Below are 18,707 nucleotides of genomic sequence, written 5' to 3'. Positions count from 1 at the left end.
CAGAGGGTTTCACAGATATTTGTTGACAGCAGAGGAATGGTGAGACTCCGGAATCTTGAGTTCTGTAGAAGGGAGTGTGCTCGACTGAACACAGAGTCCTCTTTCCCCCATTCCCTCCAAGCATGACACCCTTCTGCTCCATCCTATTCAACCTATTTCTGTACCAGTCCTATCTCTTCCACTCCTTGTCCCAGTCCCCATTGTCCTCACCTTTCCAGTTCCAATCTCCACCCCTCATCCCTGTCTCCTTGCCCAGCCAGTCCCAGCTCTCCCCCAAAACCGTAGAACCTCGTCAGATCTGTATGCCCCACCCTTTAATTCTTCCCCTCAACCCTACTAATTCTCAGTCCCAGTCTCCTGGCTTAGCCAGTCCCTCCCCGATCCTGGTTCCTCAGCCAGTATCTGTTTTCCCCAACCTGCTGGCTCCTAGTCCCCTTGCCCAGCCAGTCCCAGTCTCCCCCATCTCATCTTCCAGTTTTCCCTCTTGCCCCCACCAGCCTCTAGTCCCAAATTCCACCCCCACCCTGTCCTCTTGTCCTAATGTTCTCCCCTGCCCTCCCAGATCCAGCTCTTATTTACTCTGCATTGGAATCAGACAGTTTGCTCCTCCAGACTGCCTGGGCCTAGCAGGGGGACCACTGAGAGCAGATGAGATAGAGGCTCCCTGATTTCTTCGTTCAGATGCCTGGACCTGGTATGGCCCACAGCTGCCCAGAGCTGCAGCTGCAGGAAAAGTCCTACTAAGACCTGCAATGAACATGCACGGTGCAGATGGAATCTTCAGGAAATGTAGCTGCCAAAACTCTGTCTTTACTGAGCATGTGCAGACTGTGACCCCGACCCAGGCTTATATCTTGGCCAAATTTGGGCAGATTTTCATGGGGATAGTGGAAGGCACATCTTTGATTTAAAAAGGCCAAATTTGAAGTCCCTGCTCCAAAGCATAGGGGGTGCTAAAGCGTCTCAAAGAGAGGTTGCCAGAACTTAACATGGGCAAAACAATGAATTATTCCAAGCCTGGTTCTTGGATGTGGCAGATCCATTTTGGCTGGAATTCTCTTTCCCTTCCCCCCTCCCCCCACCCCCGCCAAATCAGTCTGAGGCAGGGCACTGGTATGGAAAATTTCAACTTAGATCGTTAAAGTTTGGCAAAGTTGCAAGCAACTGAAAATAGGAAAGTTCAGGTAATAATAATGGACCATGCTATCAACCCTACCTATAAAATATATATATATATATATATATATATATACACACACATAAACAGGCAGCAGGAGAGTACTGAGTGGTGATAGGGATGTTGCCCTGTACTGCCATCCTTGCTGGTGCCCATGTCATGCCATTCTATTTAGCTGCCTTGTTGCTCAGTGATACCTCCGTCGGCAGACAAGTGAGGCTGTTCAAATCCCAGACTGGAGTGTTTAGAAGGTATTGGCAATGTTCTGATGTGTGGAGCAGGTAGGGGTCTGGGATAATCTGTGCTCCTCTCTTAGTAATAGTATCTTCATCAGTCAAGTGCTGCACTGGGTAGAATTCAGATAAGGAGAATCCAAGCCTAGCTCCTTTCACTTTCCAGATTAAAGTGAAGACTGTGCTGAATAATAGTGAGTGGGTTGGAGGGCTGAGGCCAGGGTGGTAACCCTGACCATAGAGCTAGTCTCATCAGGAAAGATTCAGTACTGAACTCCTGTGAAGTCCTCTTGATGATGTGGCAAGCATGGGATTGGTGGAGCGAATGTTAATTTGCGCTAGCCTGCACCATCCATGGGCTGTGACTAAAGCGCCTAAGTGCTTAGCATAGTCATTCATCAAACACCAACCCCTTTTCCCCCATCCTCCCTCTGTCATGGCTCGAGAAGGGGTGAAACCTACTCCAATAACCTGGACGAAGCTGAGCAGACACACACATTCAGTTTCTTGCTGTCGGCATCTCCCGTCAGCTCCATGTAAGGACAAGCAACAGTGAATTTTATTTGGATTCGGGTTTGACCCAAATCCCACTGGAAGCCATGCATGAGCCTAGAAATTAACCCCACCCCCTCCACTTCTTCAAGACTGCAGTCTTGGCTAAATAGTGAATGGGTCACAGGGACTGAACTCACCAGTCCCACTCATAGCTTGGTTTCTCCGAGGCAGAGCAGCATGGCAGAAGTTTGCAATGCCACTGCCTGCCTGTCCATTTTGTGCCTAAGCAGTGGACTTCAGTCTCCGGTGCTGTCCATCTGGCTCCTTTTACCAGCATGAAATTCCAGTTGTTGAGGTTTGTTTTTAGTGAAAGTGGAGCAAGGCCCAGAGTCACCCCTGCCTCCCAGCTAAACAAACGACCCATCTGTTTATCCAGCTCCCTTTTTGTGGAAAGAGCCGGGTGCCCCAGCAGGGGCTTGCTCTGGTTAATTGAAATGCTGTTCTCCAGTGCGGGCAGCTCATTAGTTTTGTGGCTTGCTCTGGAATTCTAATCTTGTTGGAAATGGGAATCGTGTGGCTTCTGAAGCCTCTATGATGAGCGTGTTCCCCCCCTCCCTCCCGCCGAGCCTGCTCCTTCCATCTGAGAATCCACTTGGGGTGGGGGGGGTGTTTGTTTGTGTGAGCTCCTTTTGAACCAGCTTACACAGGGGAGAGTGAATTCTGGGTGATAATGTGGTTGTTTTGCTGATTTGTTCCAAAGCTAAAGTTGCAAAATCAATACGGCAGATCTGATTAGATGTCAGAACCTGTTTCTCTGTTTCTTTTTTCTTTTTTTTTTACCCATATAGTTCCGTATTGAGACGAACAGCCCAGAAATGAGCTTTGCTAGCAGTGCTGCAATATGGGAGAGAGGAAAAAGAGATGGGAACAAACCAATCTGCTGCCAAAAAAGTGGTGTTTTGATTCCTTTTTTTATTTATATATTGTGAAAGTGGGAAAAGTGGTTCTCCTTTCATGGTGCATGCTGGAATTGGCTAAGGGCAGCTCTGTGACAGGCCACACAGTCTGTTCCCTGGACTCAGCAGCTCTAGTGGAATAATAGGTTTACAAGAGTGCTTTCTGGCTTTCATCTCTAAGGCTAGGCTGAGAAAATATGCTATAGTGGTGAGAGCAAGGGAGTAGGAGAGTCAAGACTTCCAGGGTTTGGGTCACAGCTTGGTGTGACTAAGTCACTTCCCATCTCTTTGAAAAGGGGATGAAAGTGACCTACCGCACCAGGTGAGAGTTAATGCCACAAAGCACTTTAAGATCCTTAAATAAAAGGGGCTATAGAAGGACCAAGTATTATTATAATAAATATAAAACTGTTTAGCGGCTTGTTTCAAGGCTCGGTAGTCACTTTCTGAAGAAGCACAGTTAAGCACAGTATATGTCATAGATGCATATTAAAATTAGGGACAGACAACCAGGTTCAGATAGAGATAGGGCTGATCCACAGATTGTGGGCCTGGGTTAGTACCTCTGCAAAGTTCAGCTGTGTTTAGAATCCAAAGTGTGATTCGGGCCATCTCAAACAGAGAGCAGCAGTAACTAGAATCTGGTCTCAACCACGCATCCCAAAGCCAGCAATAACATAAAAGTAACTAATCATGAAAACTATTTGACCTCTGGATTTTAAGTATCCTAAAAGTAAGACAAAGAGTCTTTACAGTTTCCAAAAATGGCAGAGGTTGATTTAAGTTCTAACCTCTTTGAAATTATTGTCCTATGTCCACAGACATGACATTTTGTTAGATATTTGCATTGTGGTGGTGCACCAAGATGTAACAAAGCAAACTGTATGATGTTATATCCTGGGTGCGGTGTCTGCCGGGATAATATTAAGTTAATCCGAAAGATTTTCCGGTCCTGAAAGCCATGCCTAGTTTGTAAGATGTAGGACAGCTCTGTCACAATCTGAATCCACCTATTCCAGTTTCCACCCACATGCCACATGACACCAGAACATCTATTCCAGAATGTGTCCAGCTAATACACTGGATAAGATCAGTTGTCCATCTAATTCAACTGCCCCTGGTAGTGGCCTACACTTGGCACTTCAGAGCAAGATATATTGCCCTATGTGACGGGGCTTCACTTACCATGCTGGTGCCACCTTCTGGTTGTCTTGAGGATTAGCTGCGCAGGTTGGTATGCCTATTTCTGGTAATGCTTTACCCGCCGTCACTTCTGCTCCCAGACCCCCATCACTCCAAGGTCCATGGCATCCTCTTCATGACACAGCCCTCCCGACAGGTCACAGTCTTATACTGCCCTGTTGAGCTCTGATTGGCTGTTCCTCACAGCCCTTCTACTATTGGCTGCTTCTTGTGCAGCTTCCCTAGGGCCCTCCCTTGCATGCCAGAGTGGGTGGATGCCCCATCACACCCTACAATACAACTGACCATGTGTTTGGGGATTCCCTTCTGGACCCCACAAGTCAATAGCTTATGCAGGAGAACTATTGACCTTTATACTCTAAATTGTCATTCTTTTTCATGCTGAGGTTCACAGATCTGTTACAATGGGTTCTTCAGCCTACTTACAACTTGGGGGCAGAACCAGACCACTCAGTCCCTGGCAGCAGGGAAACACCCCATTCCCTGAAGTTCCCTCCATTTTTTTCTGCCTTTACAGCAGCTGGTGGCTCAGCCAGGCCTCCCTGTTGCAGCACTTTTCTGAGGGAAATGCCAAACTTTATATCCAGTGTTTAGATGAACAGTTTGGCTCAATAATGTGTCTAGTTCCCAGCTGTGTCCCAGGGCTGCATTTTGGGGGGATTGTCCCCTCAGCTCCGATTCCCCTCGGAAGCATCTGCAGTGGCTGGAGCGAGCTGAGAAAAGCCAGAGGGGAAGGGGCTGTGTCTCCTGCTTCACTCCTTTATTGACTGTCCCGTTAGGGAGCGTGGCCCGCTTTCTGGGCAGGCCACAGTTTTCCTACCATGGCCCCTTCCCCAGCAGAAGAGGAGCCAGGCTAAACCGGAGAGGCCCGCTCTGCCGGACAAGATGCAGCACTGACTGGGTGGGGGTTGTCTTGTCCCCTCCCCTGACCCCAGCAGGAAAGGAAGTAGGAAGGATTGAAAATGAAAACTTGGATGCACTGATTATTGGTCTCGTGGACTATCAAAAATAAATCAGCAAATAGAACTTACTTTACTGGCTGGTGAAACATCCATTGTTAAACCAGTGAAGCAAAGCCTTGTGTGGCCGTAGCCCAAGAGGGCTTTGTGGGTGTATAATAGCGTCCAAGCGAAAAGGTCAAGTCTCCCTAGTATAATACTCTCAACGTACTCAAGAGAGGACAGTTTGTGCAAATCTCTCCATTAAATGCTCCATTAGTGCATCCACCTTATTCCCAACCCTGCGTACTCATAGAGACCGACGTTGGAACCTCTATGCAGCACTACCCAGATGGAACCCCTACAGTAGAGCAGGCTGCCACGTTGGGAGCTTCTCCTTAAAACTCACCTCAGAGTTGTACTTTGAATTCAGGCAGGTAGTCCTTTCAGCTGTCACAGCATTCATTCCTGAAGTAAATTCAAGAAATACTCCTCCTTCAGTTAAGCATCGAAGTCCAGTCATAAGGAACGCTGACAGTCTCAGGGCAGAGCAGTCGTGTCTGCTGCATTGAGACCTATTAGATGGCCATTAGTTCACCACATTTTGCATATTGGTCATCCAGCCTTAGCCGATGCCTTTCCTTTCTTTTGGCAGAATTCTTCTTCATGCCTTAGTGCCCAGAGGAAGGTGGAATAATTATGTATAAATCTCCCTCATTTTGGATGTCCATAGTTAAAGAATAATCCTGCTTCCCACCCTAGAGGCACACTGCTATGAAAATCCCATTATAATGGATTTGTGGCGCTTAGTATGAGGGAGAACAAAAACATTTATCCATGATTACTTGAGAATTTCCTTTCTTTGAGTAATAAGGTCCAGAGATCTGGCCCATCTGGGAGACAGATGGGTCATCGAGAATAGAGATGGAAAGTAACATCCAAAGGGTTTGGGTTTGTTGGGGAGAATTTATCCTCAACCCAAATCAAACCCAATCTGTAACTTAAAGAAGATTTGAATTAGCCTGGTGGTAGAAGTTATCGCAACTAGAAGAGAGGCAGGGCATTTCCCTAATACTAGCAACAAGAAAGAAGGATTAGTTGGTGGTTAGGATAATCGCTTAGGACTTGGGAGACCCAGGTTTGAGTCCCTGCTCTGCAACATACTTAGTGTGACCTTGAGCAAGTCATTTAACTTCTCTGTGCCTCAGTTCCCAAATAGCACTGCCCTACCTCCCTAGTGGTGGTGTGAGGATACATACATTAAAGGTTTTGCAGCACTCGGCTACTACAGTGGGGCCAGATAAGTACCTATGATACATAGGTCTGGTTCTGCCCCCAACCTGCAAGCAGGCTGAAGTGCCCATTGTAACTGTCTGTGGATCTTATTACTCAAAGGAAATTTTCAAGTAAGCACAGATACGTTTTCCTGTTCTAGCTCACGCACCTTCAAATGTTATTCCTGGTGACACACAGTTGCTTCATCCCTTTTTGGAATCCTGCTAAGCAGTTTGCAGTGCTGTACATCAGGCAAGTAATAGCCTGCATCAATGTGACCTGTTATCTGTGGTACTAACAGAAGCACACAAGGGGAAGAAAGGGGCAAAACCGTAAATAAGTAAAAAAGCATCAGTAGATAAACACAACTGAAAATGGAAATGCATTAAACTCTGCTTCGATCAGCTTTGGAAGCAATCCCTCAATGTCGGAGCTTTTTGCTGGTGCCCTTCCTCCACTAAACCACAAGCGTGGCTATTCATTGCTCCATTAAAATGCTCTCAAGACTTCCTGGCATGGAGCCTATCCTGGGGGTTGGCTAGAACTGGGCTGTTGGCTCCCATAAACTTCCAACAGCTTTTTGTGATAGTTTATGTGCAGCTAGTTGCAGAGACATGAATCCATGTCCCAGATCTGGGATGCATGACTGCTGGTGAGGTGACCCATATCTCCAACTCAGAGCTGCCTTCTCCATCTTACTCGATTTGGCCATCTGAGCTGGAGTTTGGAACCACCTGCTAAGAATTTTAGCCTTGGGCTGTTTTATTTGTTGTATTATCCTTTTAATTCTCTTTGTCTGTAGTCTGCTGCAGCAAAGCAGTTCTCCTGGTGACCGTTCCCATGGGGCTATGGCTACACTACAGACCTTACGGTGGCGCAGCTGCACTGGTGCCACTCTTGCGCACCTAGTGCAGACTCTCTAAGTTAATGGGAGAGAGCTCTCTTGTCGACTTAACTACTCCAGCCCCATGAGCAGCGGTAGCTATGCTGGCGGGGGAAGGTCTCCCGCGGATGTAGCGCTGTCCACACTGGTGTTTATGTTAGTGTAACTTACCTCACTCAGGGAGGTGGCTTCTTCACACCCTGAGCGAGATAACTTATACCGCCGGAAGCTGTGATGTGTATGTTGATAACGAGGGTCGGAAGATGGCCCTCCTCCCCACCTTTCTATACCTGCTCCACAAGAGAGACCCTGAGGGTCTGAGAGCCCCCGACCCCTGCCCAAAACTCTGGGGTTGTTTTTTTAGCATCCACATGATTAAAGACCAGCTGAGGTTCTGGGAAGTAAGTTCTTTCCTCAAAGCCATGAGGAAATCGTGCCTCATATGCCTCCAAAGTGTTTGCAACCCCAGGGGACTTTCTTAGTGCAAAGGAGAAATTAATTATGCTCACATGCATGCCCTTGGACTGGTACTCTTTAAATAGAATGGCAGCTACTCACAGCAGATGTAAAGTCTGATTCTGTGATCCAGTCCCACTTTGTGATGAACACCTCCCCATGTTCATCCCCTGGCCACACTCTACAGTGGTGAGTTACATGGTTTTAGTGAGCAGACTGTTCTCGAGAGTGATATATGTAAATGCCTCTCCTAAGCGAGAGTTTAGTTACTCCCTATGCTTCTGACTAAACATGCCGTGATCAACACCCAGTTTCTGTGCCTGGGAATACACTGCCCAGAGTCTGTGTATGTGCGTGCAAATGCACGTACCACTGCCCTTTGAATAGTATTAGGACTGCACAGCTGTGTGCCGTGGGCCATATGTTGTTAGTAGCTTACGGAGATTCTCCTTTAGCTCTAGTTGTAGTGGCTTGCCCTGCTGGGGTAGGGTTCAGTTCCATCCCTGCTATTGCAGTGGTGTTCCGGATGGCCACGGTGCAAAGCATAGTGACACCCATGAAAACTTAGGTGACCGTGGGTTTGCTATGCTAGTCAGGGAAGGTATGTACTGTCCAGCAGCCCTGTGGTGTAGGTGACCGAGATCTTGACAGCTGCTCCATTGGCATTTTGGATTGACTTTTAGAAATGGATTGTGTCAAATCTGGGAGTTGGTGGATGTAACTCCTGCTGACTATAAGGCATCGTCAGCCTTACCCTCCTGCCAGCCTCATGGCATTGGAGAGGTGTTCCATTAGTCCGGCGCACTGCACTCCACACCCTGTAGCCCTTTCTGCAAAGAAAGAAGCTCCGTCCCTGAGATCTATGGTGTTTGCAGTCATAGCCTTTGCAGGTCTAAACCACAGGATCCCCAGAGTAGCCAGTTCCCGGTCTCTGGCATTCAGTGCTGTGCTGAGCTGTGCCAGGGAGTTGCTCTTTGGAGGCAGTTTGTTATGAGTTTTGCAGCATAAGAACTGGGAGGATTTAGACTCATTTAATTATGTTTTTCTTTGGTGTGTAATCGTTAGAACTCTCTGAGGGGCATTTCAGTCTCTTTCTTCTCTGCTTGTTGCTTCATGGAAAGGTTCACGCACCCTACCATTAATGGGAATTTTCTTGGGAAACCTCCTTTGTGCAGTGAGCTCTCTTTTGGTTTTCTTTATGTGATTGAAATTGACCCAGCAAAGCTTGTCTGGACAGTGCTATGGCTGGGGGTTACTGGACGTGGGGCAAGGCGAAGAAAGGGGCATCCAAATGGCCTAAAGGGGGCACACACGAGCAGTGGAGAGAGGGAGCCTCTGAAAGCAGTTTGGCAAAGCTGGCATGTTCCAAGCTTAGCATCAGATACATTATACTCAGAGAGGTAAAGGGACTGTCACTGCTGCTCTTGGCTGAGTGGCTGATTGGCAGCTGCGAGGGAAGGAGTTTCTTAGTTGCTCCTGATACCCAAGTCACGGCTCTGGGTAGATTAGTGCTGCCCCTGCCCACATACCCTAGTCGGGGTGGGTACAAGACACCATATGGCAGCCCTGTATCTATATCTGGATGCCAGCAGGAAGGGCAGGGGGAAATGTCCCTGGAATAGGACACATGACTGCTCCTCGGCTAGCATCCTGCCAGTGCTTTCGTTCAAACCCTTATGCAGACTGTTGTTCAGCCCCTAAATATCGTTGTGGTTGTAATGAGGGACTGAGGCAAAACTTGGTGTATAAATTCCCAGCGCTGAGAGATTATATTTGTTCGGTTCCAGATGAGAACTGGTTTAAATCTGTTGTTCTATTTCTTGGTTATGGGGCAGGGGGACAAATACACTTTTCTATAGACTGCCTCGATCCTAATTTTTGGCCAGACTCTCCTGCAAAAAAGGATTTAATTTTATATGAGAGAGAGAGCGAGAGAGAGAGAGCACCCTGCAGATATTGGGTTGGGCCGGTGACTGTCATTGTCTCTGTTCATACTGTGCCTAGTACAACAGGGCCCTCATGTAGTGGAGGTCTCTAGGTGCTGCCATAATGCTCACAGTTCTCCGTCGTGTCAGATAGCCCTGTGGGGATTCATGCTCCAGTAGCTCTCTTCCCTGGGCTGTGGCTGAGCCAGCTGTGTTTAAAATAAGCCCCCGGATCCTCCTTGAAGCTTTGCCCCCAAACTGGAATCTGAAATCAGCTCCCCTGGGGTTTGTGGATGTTCAGTTCTGGTCTAAATAGAAACTACACAGCTGGCACCCATCTCTAATCTATGTGAATGTTCCCAGGATGGAAAGGCTCCCTGGCCCATTTTTGTAGCATACTCAGCCCTCTGATGAGCTCCCCCACAGAAGGAACCACCATTTTGCCCAGGTCTCAGGGCCTGTCTGGGCTCGGGCCATCTCCTGTGTTGTGGCCTGATCTGTAGCGCTAACATCACTTGGATGCCAGAGAAGAGAGTTGGGAGGCTGCTCTTTGGCCCTCATTCTCTAGGGCTGGGAGCAAGGCAGGGGAAAGAGGGGTATGTCTTTCTATTGCTGAATGCTGCATGCACCCCAGCTAATTCTCAACGCCCTGGAGAGAGCCATGCTGAGTCTGGAAGGAGAGCCACGACAATTCAGGAAATGTTGTGGGAGCAGAGGAAGAGGAGGTCATTGGGGGAGATAAAAGGAAAATGTGGGAGTCTCCAAAAGAAGTCCCCTCCCAATACTAACCATCAAGCTCTGCCGAAGTGCCTCAGGCACAGTGCAGATACTCCCTACCCAAGCCCTTAGGCGCTAAACTAGGAAGAAGGGCCACTGGGACTTTGACATTGAGAGCTGAAACCCAGCTAGCCTGAACACCTACGTTTCCCTGAGGGAGGAGCAGTAACTGCTTGTTGCTGGAGTTCACCAGTTTGGGTATGTCTGTAGCTTTGTCCTTGTCCTAGCTGCAGGCTGTATCTTAGGGCATTTTCCTGTTTCTGCTCACGTGGGTTCTAATTTCCACCCCTACCCCCACTTCCCTGCCGCACAGTCTCCTCTTCTTCCTATCCTCAAATTTCAGCTGTGATTTTTGGGTTTAATTGGTCTCCAAAAATCAGATAAAGTTGGCAAGTAACTTGGTGAGCCCCAAGTGAGGCTGCATATCTTGCATCAGTTCACAGCAGAACCCGCATTGGACGCAGGGATTGACAGCCAGGGCCTGAGTCTTATGTTTCTATGCAGACCCACTGTATTTCATATGGTTTCACGCTTGACTTTGAGACTTTCACACAGCTCTGGTCACAACCGACCTTAGGAAACCTCTCATTGCAACTGACTGGGTGGAATCCTGTCTCTAAGCCTGGATTCTTCTCTTCTGAGCTCCTGGGGTGCGGGGAGGGAAGGTAGTCAGGGAGGGTTGAAAACTCTGCTCAGAAGGGGATGGGAAAATCTTGCATTGCTTCACAGTGACCTATGTGGCTGAACATTGCGTGGCAATGGTGAGTCATTCTGACGACCATTCCAGCCAGTCATCGATAGTCCAAGGAAGGTTGCTGCAACCTATTTCTGCTTCAGATCTGATGAGCTCCATAAATCTCACCCCTTGCAAATGTGCTGAAACGTGGGCCCAAGTCTTCTGGGTGCAACTGATAGCAGGAGTTGGCTGTCATGCCAAAACTAATGCTGGTTCCAGAGAGTGGCTGAGGGCTAGCTCAAGGGACAATAAATGAAAACGGCATTTGCACTGATCAGGGATTTCCGTACTTAGTGTGTATAGTGAAGACACTTTACCATCCTAATTGTGAGCCAGAATATAGTAGCTAATAGCAGTTTAATGCAATATAAATGGGTTCAAAAGTGATGGCCCTGCTGGGATTTCCTTAATAGTTCATAGCACATGCATAGTACATGGCCTCCTGGCCAATTACTTGCTGTGCTGTGAAATGGGAGACTGGGGCTCTGGCAAAGAAGAGAGAGGAAGTGGCACTCGGTGTAAGATGTTTTGCTGATGACAGGATAAAGGAGAATTTGAAGAGATGAGACAATAGCAATCGCTAGTTGGGTCTGAGGAAAATACCGGGACACGCGGGGGCCAATTTTCATTAGGCCTCCAGTAGTGATTTGCCACATTTTTTGCTTTGCACTTGTTTGTGCATGCAAAATCTGCATTTGTATATAGACACAAGCAGTTGTGCATTTTAGTTTGGTGCATAGGCACCCATCAGTGACTTTGCATGTGCACATGAAAAGTATTTTGTGCACACAAATGAAGCTATTTTGTTGGAAACCCATTAGAAATTTGGGCTTCCTTATGGCTAAAGTTGTGCCTCCCAAATTCTCCTCACAGGCAAATAGTGGGGTGGAAGCCCACCTTCCGCAGAATTGTGAGAAAGCAAAAGATTGTTTATTCTCACCTTGAGGTTTTTCTGCTGTCTGCACAGGTGGAAAAATTATTTAATTGCCAAGAATAACTTTTTCTTCACTAACGGATCTAATAGATTCAAAAAAAAAATTTTTAATGTCAGGAGGGACCATTATGTTCTAATCTGACCACCTACATAGCTCAAGCTAAAGACCCTCACCCAGGAATCGCTGCATCAAAGCCATCACTTCTGTTTGAAATATAGCCATAGGACACAGAGGTGGGGGGGGCACATAGGCCATTGCCCAATCACTTTTTGGCCCACAGCAACCCAGCTTGGGGCAGGTGACCCAGTGATGCAAGGACCAGGAAAGGGGCAGGTCAGGGCATCACGGGGGACAGCCCTGCCTGCAAGCCGTGGTGAGAGCCAATGAGGCAAAACAAGGAGCCAGGACAGGAACCACTGTGGGGTAAGTAGTGGTGCAGGCTTGTTCTCTAGTGCCTCTGCAGGGGCAGGACGCCCCCTTGTGAGGTTCCCCTCATTTGAAATGGCACTGTGCAGCCAGGGGCTGTTGTGTATCTTTTAGAAAGACACCCAGTCTTGACTTAGACTGCAAATGAGGGGGAATCCACAATGGCCTAGGAGCTAGGCACCCAAATACCTCAGGACATGGGTCCAGATCCTCAAAGGTAAGTTGTTCCAGTGATTTATTACCCTCCCCCTTAAAATTTTGTGATTTATTTCTAATCTAAATTTGTCTAGCTTCAGCTTCCAATCATTGGAGCTCATTATCTCTTTTTCTGCTAGATTAAAGAGCCATTTTCTATTAGAAATCTCTTTCCCATGTAGGTCTTCTAGACTGTGATCAAATCATCTAACATTCTCTTTAACACAGTAAATAGATTGAGCTGCTTTAGTTTCTCACTATAATGCAGGTTTTCCAGGCCTCTAATCATTTTTGTATTTCTTCTGAATCCTGTCCAATTTGTCAACAGCCTTTTGGAAGTGTGAACACCGTTACTGGACACAGTATTCCACTAATAGTCTCCAATACAGATGTAATACCACCTCCCTACTTGATATTCCCTTGCTTATAGAGCCAAGGATTGCATTTGCCTTCTTAGCTACAGCATTGCATTGAGACCTTATGTTCAGTTAGTTATCATGACCCCTAAGTCGTTCTCAGAGACAGATTTCCAGGATAGCTCTTTTATGTGTGACTTTATAGTCTTTGTTCTGAGACACATGACCTTGCATTTGGCTGTGTTTAAAAGACATTGTTCAAATGAACCCACCTTGCCAAGCAATCCAGGTTCGTCTGTATTACTGACCTGTCCACATCATTATTTACCATGCCACTATTTTATTCTACCAATTAACTGGAAGATAATATAAAATCATTGTCGTTAAAATTTGCAAAGATATTGATAGCATTATTGAATAGCATTGGGCTGAGAAGAGATCCCTGTGGGACTGCACTAGTAACATTCTCATTTACTATTACTTTTTGCATTCTATTAGTTAACCACTTTTTAATCCATTTAACATGGGCTATATAGATTTTTCTATAGTGCTAATGTTTTTTAAATCAGAATGTCCTGCGGGACTAGGTCAACTGTCTTACAGAAATCTAAGGGTGTTATGTCAACAACTTCACTTTTCTCAAGCAAATTTGTGATCTTTTCAAAAACCAATATAAAATGTATTTGACAAGAGTGATTTTTCCAGAAAACCAAGTTTGGCATTAATTATGCTGCCATCTTTAAATTCTTTACTAACTGCATCCCATATTGGTCTTTCCATAATTCTGCCTAAATCAGTAAAGAGTTAAAAGATTTCCTGACATTCAGCCTAAATTTTTATTTTCTTAAGTTGACCCTATTAGTCCTGGTTACCCTCCGTTGGTCCATGCTAAATTACTCTCTATCCTTAGTGTTTATATCCTTCAGATATTTGCAAACGACGTCAACTTATCCCTCCCTTCCCCCAGCTGTAGCTTAGCCAGGCTAAATATATTTAAATCTCTTAATCTTTTCCCGTAAGTAAGTCCCTCCACCTCTTTGATCATTTTTCTGCTCTTTTCTAAACTCGCATCACTTTCACTATCGTTATAGTAATGAAGTGCTCAGAACAGAGAGCTGGAGTTTCCCCGAGAGCTGTAGAGTGAAGGCTCTCCACACTCTGATCTGGGACATGATTCCTCTGAGACCAAGGTTCCCAGATCTGAGTGCAGTATCCCAGGTGGGTTCTCCCCAGACAGGTTTAGCCCTTCCCTGATGGGATGGCTTGGCAATCGACATATGTTACCCAAACTCATAAAAATGCCATCGTCACTGCTGAGTGCTTTGAGTGCTAGAGGTGCCCCAGTCAATGAGGGGCATCACAAAGAGGTTTCAAAAAGCTGGATGCCATATTACAGAATGCATGATAACTGCAGCCGTCCAGATAAGAACTGCTGAAGAACTGGTTCAAATCTGGAACCTAATCCTGAGTTTTGGTGTCCGGGGTGAGAATGGGGGATGTATGGCAATTCTTGTTGGTGTAATCAGAAGAGCCAGGAATGGGAGTGATTGATGCTTTGTAGCATGGACCCCCATCATTGCCTCCCGGGAATAAAATCCATCATGCCCTGATGGAATATGGAAAGAAAAGCAACACGAGAGCGCTCCAGTCTGTCACTGGGAAATGTACTTCCTGCCCCTTGCCTTGCAAGCTCCCCTCTGCTGCAGATTAAATCCCTTCCACTTGATATTAAAAGGATGACTGTGTGAGGTGCTGCTGCCTCTGCGATAAGTGGACTCAGCTCCTCTGAGATGTTCCTTTGATGCCAGCCCAGTTTGAAGTCTGTCACTGAAGGAGTCTGGCAAATCAAATGTCAAAACGTGTTTATCTGGTGAGTGGGCTAACAAATCTCTCTCTGGGTCTGAGTCCAGATGAAATGAGACAGAGCTGTTGACCAGATGGGGAGGATGAGGGAAGCAGGCACCGGGAGTGGGCAGCAGACAGCGGTCCTTAAGTGGATGCCAGTTCTGTCACTGGTCTCCTTCCGTTGCCCTCTGCTGCAGAAAGCACCCTTGTCAAGGTTCCTTCCCCACTCTGAACTCTAGGGACCTGTATGAAAACCTCCTAAGCTTACTTTTACCAGCTTAGGTTAAAACTTCCCCAAAGTACAAACTATTTTACCTGTTGCCCTTGGACTTTCGCTGCCACCACCAAACGTCTAACACCGGTTCCTGGGAATGAGTCCGTTTGGAAACATCTTCCCCCCAAAATCCTCCTAAATCTTACACCCCGTTTCCTGCGGAAGGTTTGATAAAAATCCTCACCAATTTGCATAGGTGACCACAGACCCAAACCCTTGGATCTTAAGAACAATGAAAAAGCATTCAGTTTCTTAAAAGAAGAATTTTAATAGAAGAAAAAGTAAAAAGAATCACCTCTGTAAAATCAGGATGGTAAAGACCTTACAGGGTAATTAGATTCAAAATATAGAGAATCCCTCTAGGCAAAACCTTAAGTTACAAAAAGACACAAAAACAGGAATATCCATTCCATTCAGCACAGCTTATTTTCTCAGCCATTTAAAAAAATCAGAATCTAACGCATATCTAGCTAGATTACTTACTAAATTCTAAGACTCCATTCCTGTTCTGTCCCCGGCAAAAGCATCACACAGACAGAGAGAGAGGCTTTGTTTCTCCCTCCCCCCAGCTTTTGAAAGTATCTTGTCTCCTCATTGGTCATTTTGGTCAGGTGCCAGCGAGGTTATCCTAGCTTCTTAACTCTTTACAGGTGAAAGGGTTTTTCCTCTGGCCAGGAGGGATTTTAAAGGTGTTTACCCTTCCCTTTATATTTATGACAACCCTGAATAAGAATGATTTCTATGAGTGCACAATGCCTGCAGCTGTCAGAAGCCACAGAGCTCTGAATAATGCAGCTAAAGCCAGTTGCTGTAAGGTGCTTCAGAGTTTCGCTAGTGGGCTTGGGATGTTCCTCCCCTGTAGAAACCGTGTCCAAGAGCGGTTATAGGGAGAGAATATGTCAAGTGTCACAGCTTTGGCAAGAGAGTCCCCATCACAAGGCTCATTGCTCCTCTCTGAGACAGGCAGCATTTGCTAGTAGTCTGAGCACAAGACTGAGGGCCAGGAATCTCCTGAGTTCTAATGCCAGCAGTGACACTGACTCCTGCTGAAAGCCCAGAAAGTAGGGTCAGGCAATTAGACCTGGAGTCAGGGCTCCTGGATTCTATTCCAAATTCTGCCACTGACTCCTTGTGTGACCTTAAATCATGTAATCCGTCTGCCTCTCTGTACCCACCTAAGTGGTGCTGGTAATACCCCAGTTGACAATTCTTCCCACATTAGTAATGTCCAAAAGGTGTTACCATCTAATGCCTGATGAGAACCAAGTTGAAAATTTCCATGAAGACAGATCCACGAGACAAACACCACTTCCAGGGCTGACATTGATTAGCTTCTTTTCCTGGAAGCCTCAACAAAGAGCCCAAGGACTGAAAGGGTCATGGAGACTGAACTTCCCTATTGCCCCAAGATCCAGACGAGGGGCTGAAACCCAATCTGAGGAGAGAGGTGGGGTATGGCGGAAGCTTGCTCTGTCCCTGTTCTGTAGATAAATGGGACTGTTGTTGTTAACCCTTAGCACCTGGCCTCTACATCTTATCTGTATAAAAGGTAATGGCTAAGAATTCAAATTAAACATTGTGACAGACCCAGACCAGTGGAATACAGGAGTCTGGTCGAAGGCAAATATACTGGCCACTGGATGAACAGTTTTCTGTTCCCTTAGTGACCAGAGCAGGGGCTGCACTAGAGCAATCAGGAACCTGGTTTAAAAAGGACCTCCCATCAGTTAGGGGAGCGTGTGCAAGGAGCGAGAAGGTGTGCTGCTGGAGGACTGAGGAGTACAAGTGTGATCAGGCTTCAGGAGGAAGATCCTGCGGTGAGGATAAAGAAGGTGGTGGGAGGAGGCCATGGGGAAGTAGCCCAGGGAGTTGTAGCTGTCATGCAGCTGTTACAAGAGACACTGTAGACAGCTGCAATCCACAGAGTCCTGGGCTGGAACCTGGAGTAGAGGGTGGGCCTGGGTTCCCCCCCTGCCCCCCTATCCCCCTCAACTCCCTATCTGAGACAAGAGGAGGTGACGTGGACTGTGGGTCCCACCAGAGGGGAAGGTCCCTGGCCTATCCCCTGACCCACTAGGTGGGTCAGCAGAGACTGCAGGGATTGTTCTCCTCCCTTTCCCCATACTGGCCAGTAATGAGGTTAGCTGCGTGAATGGCAGGCTTGAGCCACTAGCAAAAGTGGCCAAACTGAGGGCTGCTGTGAATCTCTGAGGCAAGCAAATCTGCCAATAAGTGCAGGACCCACCGAGGCAGAGGAGGAACTTTGTTGCAACATATTAATGATTAATAGTCAATATTATGCTATTATAATTGTCTTAAACTGCTTTCCTTCCCCACCAGACTTTTCCTGGGTTGGGACCTCGCCCCTTCATACTTTAGGCCCCACCCTTTGAGTTGACACAACTCTGGTTTTTAATAACTTTGTGTTGCTGGTTGCTTTCCCCTCACTTCCTCTGTCTGTTTTGGGAGCAGCTAGGGAGTGTCTAGTGCTCCCAACTTAGCATGCAGACTCAAAACAGAAAGCAAGGTAAAGCTATAGCCCAGTTATAAGCAAAAGGCTCTGACCACTTATAGCTTTGAGGATCATTGTATTTTACAGCAGTAATTCTTCTCCTCCCTTATGACAGGTTTGCTCTTTTCAGCAGCAGTTTACCTGCAGTTTCACTGCTTTTAACTTTCAGTGATTTTTATTAAAAGGCCCAAACATACAGGGGATTGGAATGCCCGGTGGCTGGTAATGGGATACAGAACCTTTCCCTTCCACATTGCTACTTTGAATCCAGCCAGCAATGACCAAGAGCCATTCCTAGCTAATGGCTGTTCTGAGGTCCTTGGGAATTCAGTAGTGGGGGACCAGGCGGTCTCAGCCCAGTTCCTAGTAGGCAGCAATACACCACAGAAATCAAACCCACAGATGGTGCTAATTGGCTGATTGTTTGGCTTCCACGGTCTGCTCAAGATTTGTCATTTGGTTTGGATGAAAGGTGATGTCTTGTGTGCAAGGAGACTAGCATACAGAAGGGCTGCTCCTATGGTTCCCAACAGCAGGAAGCATTGCCTGAGGTTCAGACTCAAGTTATGTCCCGTTTTACTGGGGAATTCCTTAAATCGAGGTGCTGAAACTCCACAGGGAGGTGCATAAGTATGAGCTTTATTGATCAGGTCTGTGTTGCATGGGTATCCCAGCATCATTCGCTAATTGCCCAAAGTCCTGTCTCAGCAAGCAATGGGCTCAGTATAAAACCTGGGAAGATTACCAGTCTCTTCTCCCATTGTTCCAAAGTCCTGCTTGGAAATCTGGTGGGGCTTGTCCCTGGATCTGACACACTAGACATTAAAGGGTCTACTTTCACCTTCTCTTCACATTAGTGCTGGGGGCTTAGTTTCCCCACTTTCAGCATAAAATACTCCCTGTCTGTGATTCTTCTCACAGGGTGGAAATGGTATCAGCTACCCTCAACCGTTGCCCTTATTGCTGGGTCTTGTGCATCAATCTCTGGCAGCCATTGAGTGCTGGCTCCCTGCAGCCCTCTGTGATGCTCAGAAGAGTCAGATAGAGCAGCACATTCAATTTTCTTTCTTTTCTCTTTTTCCCTTGTATGTGACTCTTGGCATTTAAAAC

At 46.8% G+C, this 18,707-nt stretch overlaps 1 protein-coding gene across 5 annotated transcripts in view; it reads left to right on the top strand.

Moving 5' to 3' along the window:
• Positions 1-18,707, top strand: part of MDGA1 (MAM domain containing glycosylphosphatidylinositol anchor 1) — a 196,767-nt gene that overhangs the window by 102,845 nt on the left and 75,215 nt on the right. The window lies entirely within an intron of this gene.

Source organism: Natator depressus, chromosome 3 (assembly GCF_965152275.1).
Source record: "Natator depressus isolate rNatDep1 chromosome 3, rNatDep2.hap1, whole genome shotgun sequence".
NCBI classification, from domain to species: Eukaryota; Metazoa; Chordata; order Testudines; family Cheloniidae; genus Natator; species Natator depressus.
The sequence above is the reverse complement of the archived record's forward strand: the minus strand, read 5'-3'. Positions and strand labels throughout refer to the sequence as shown.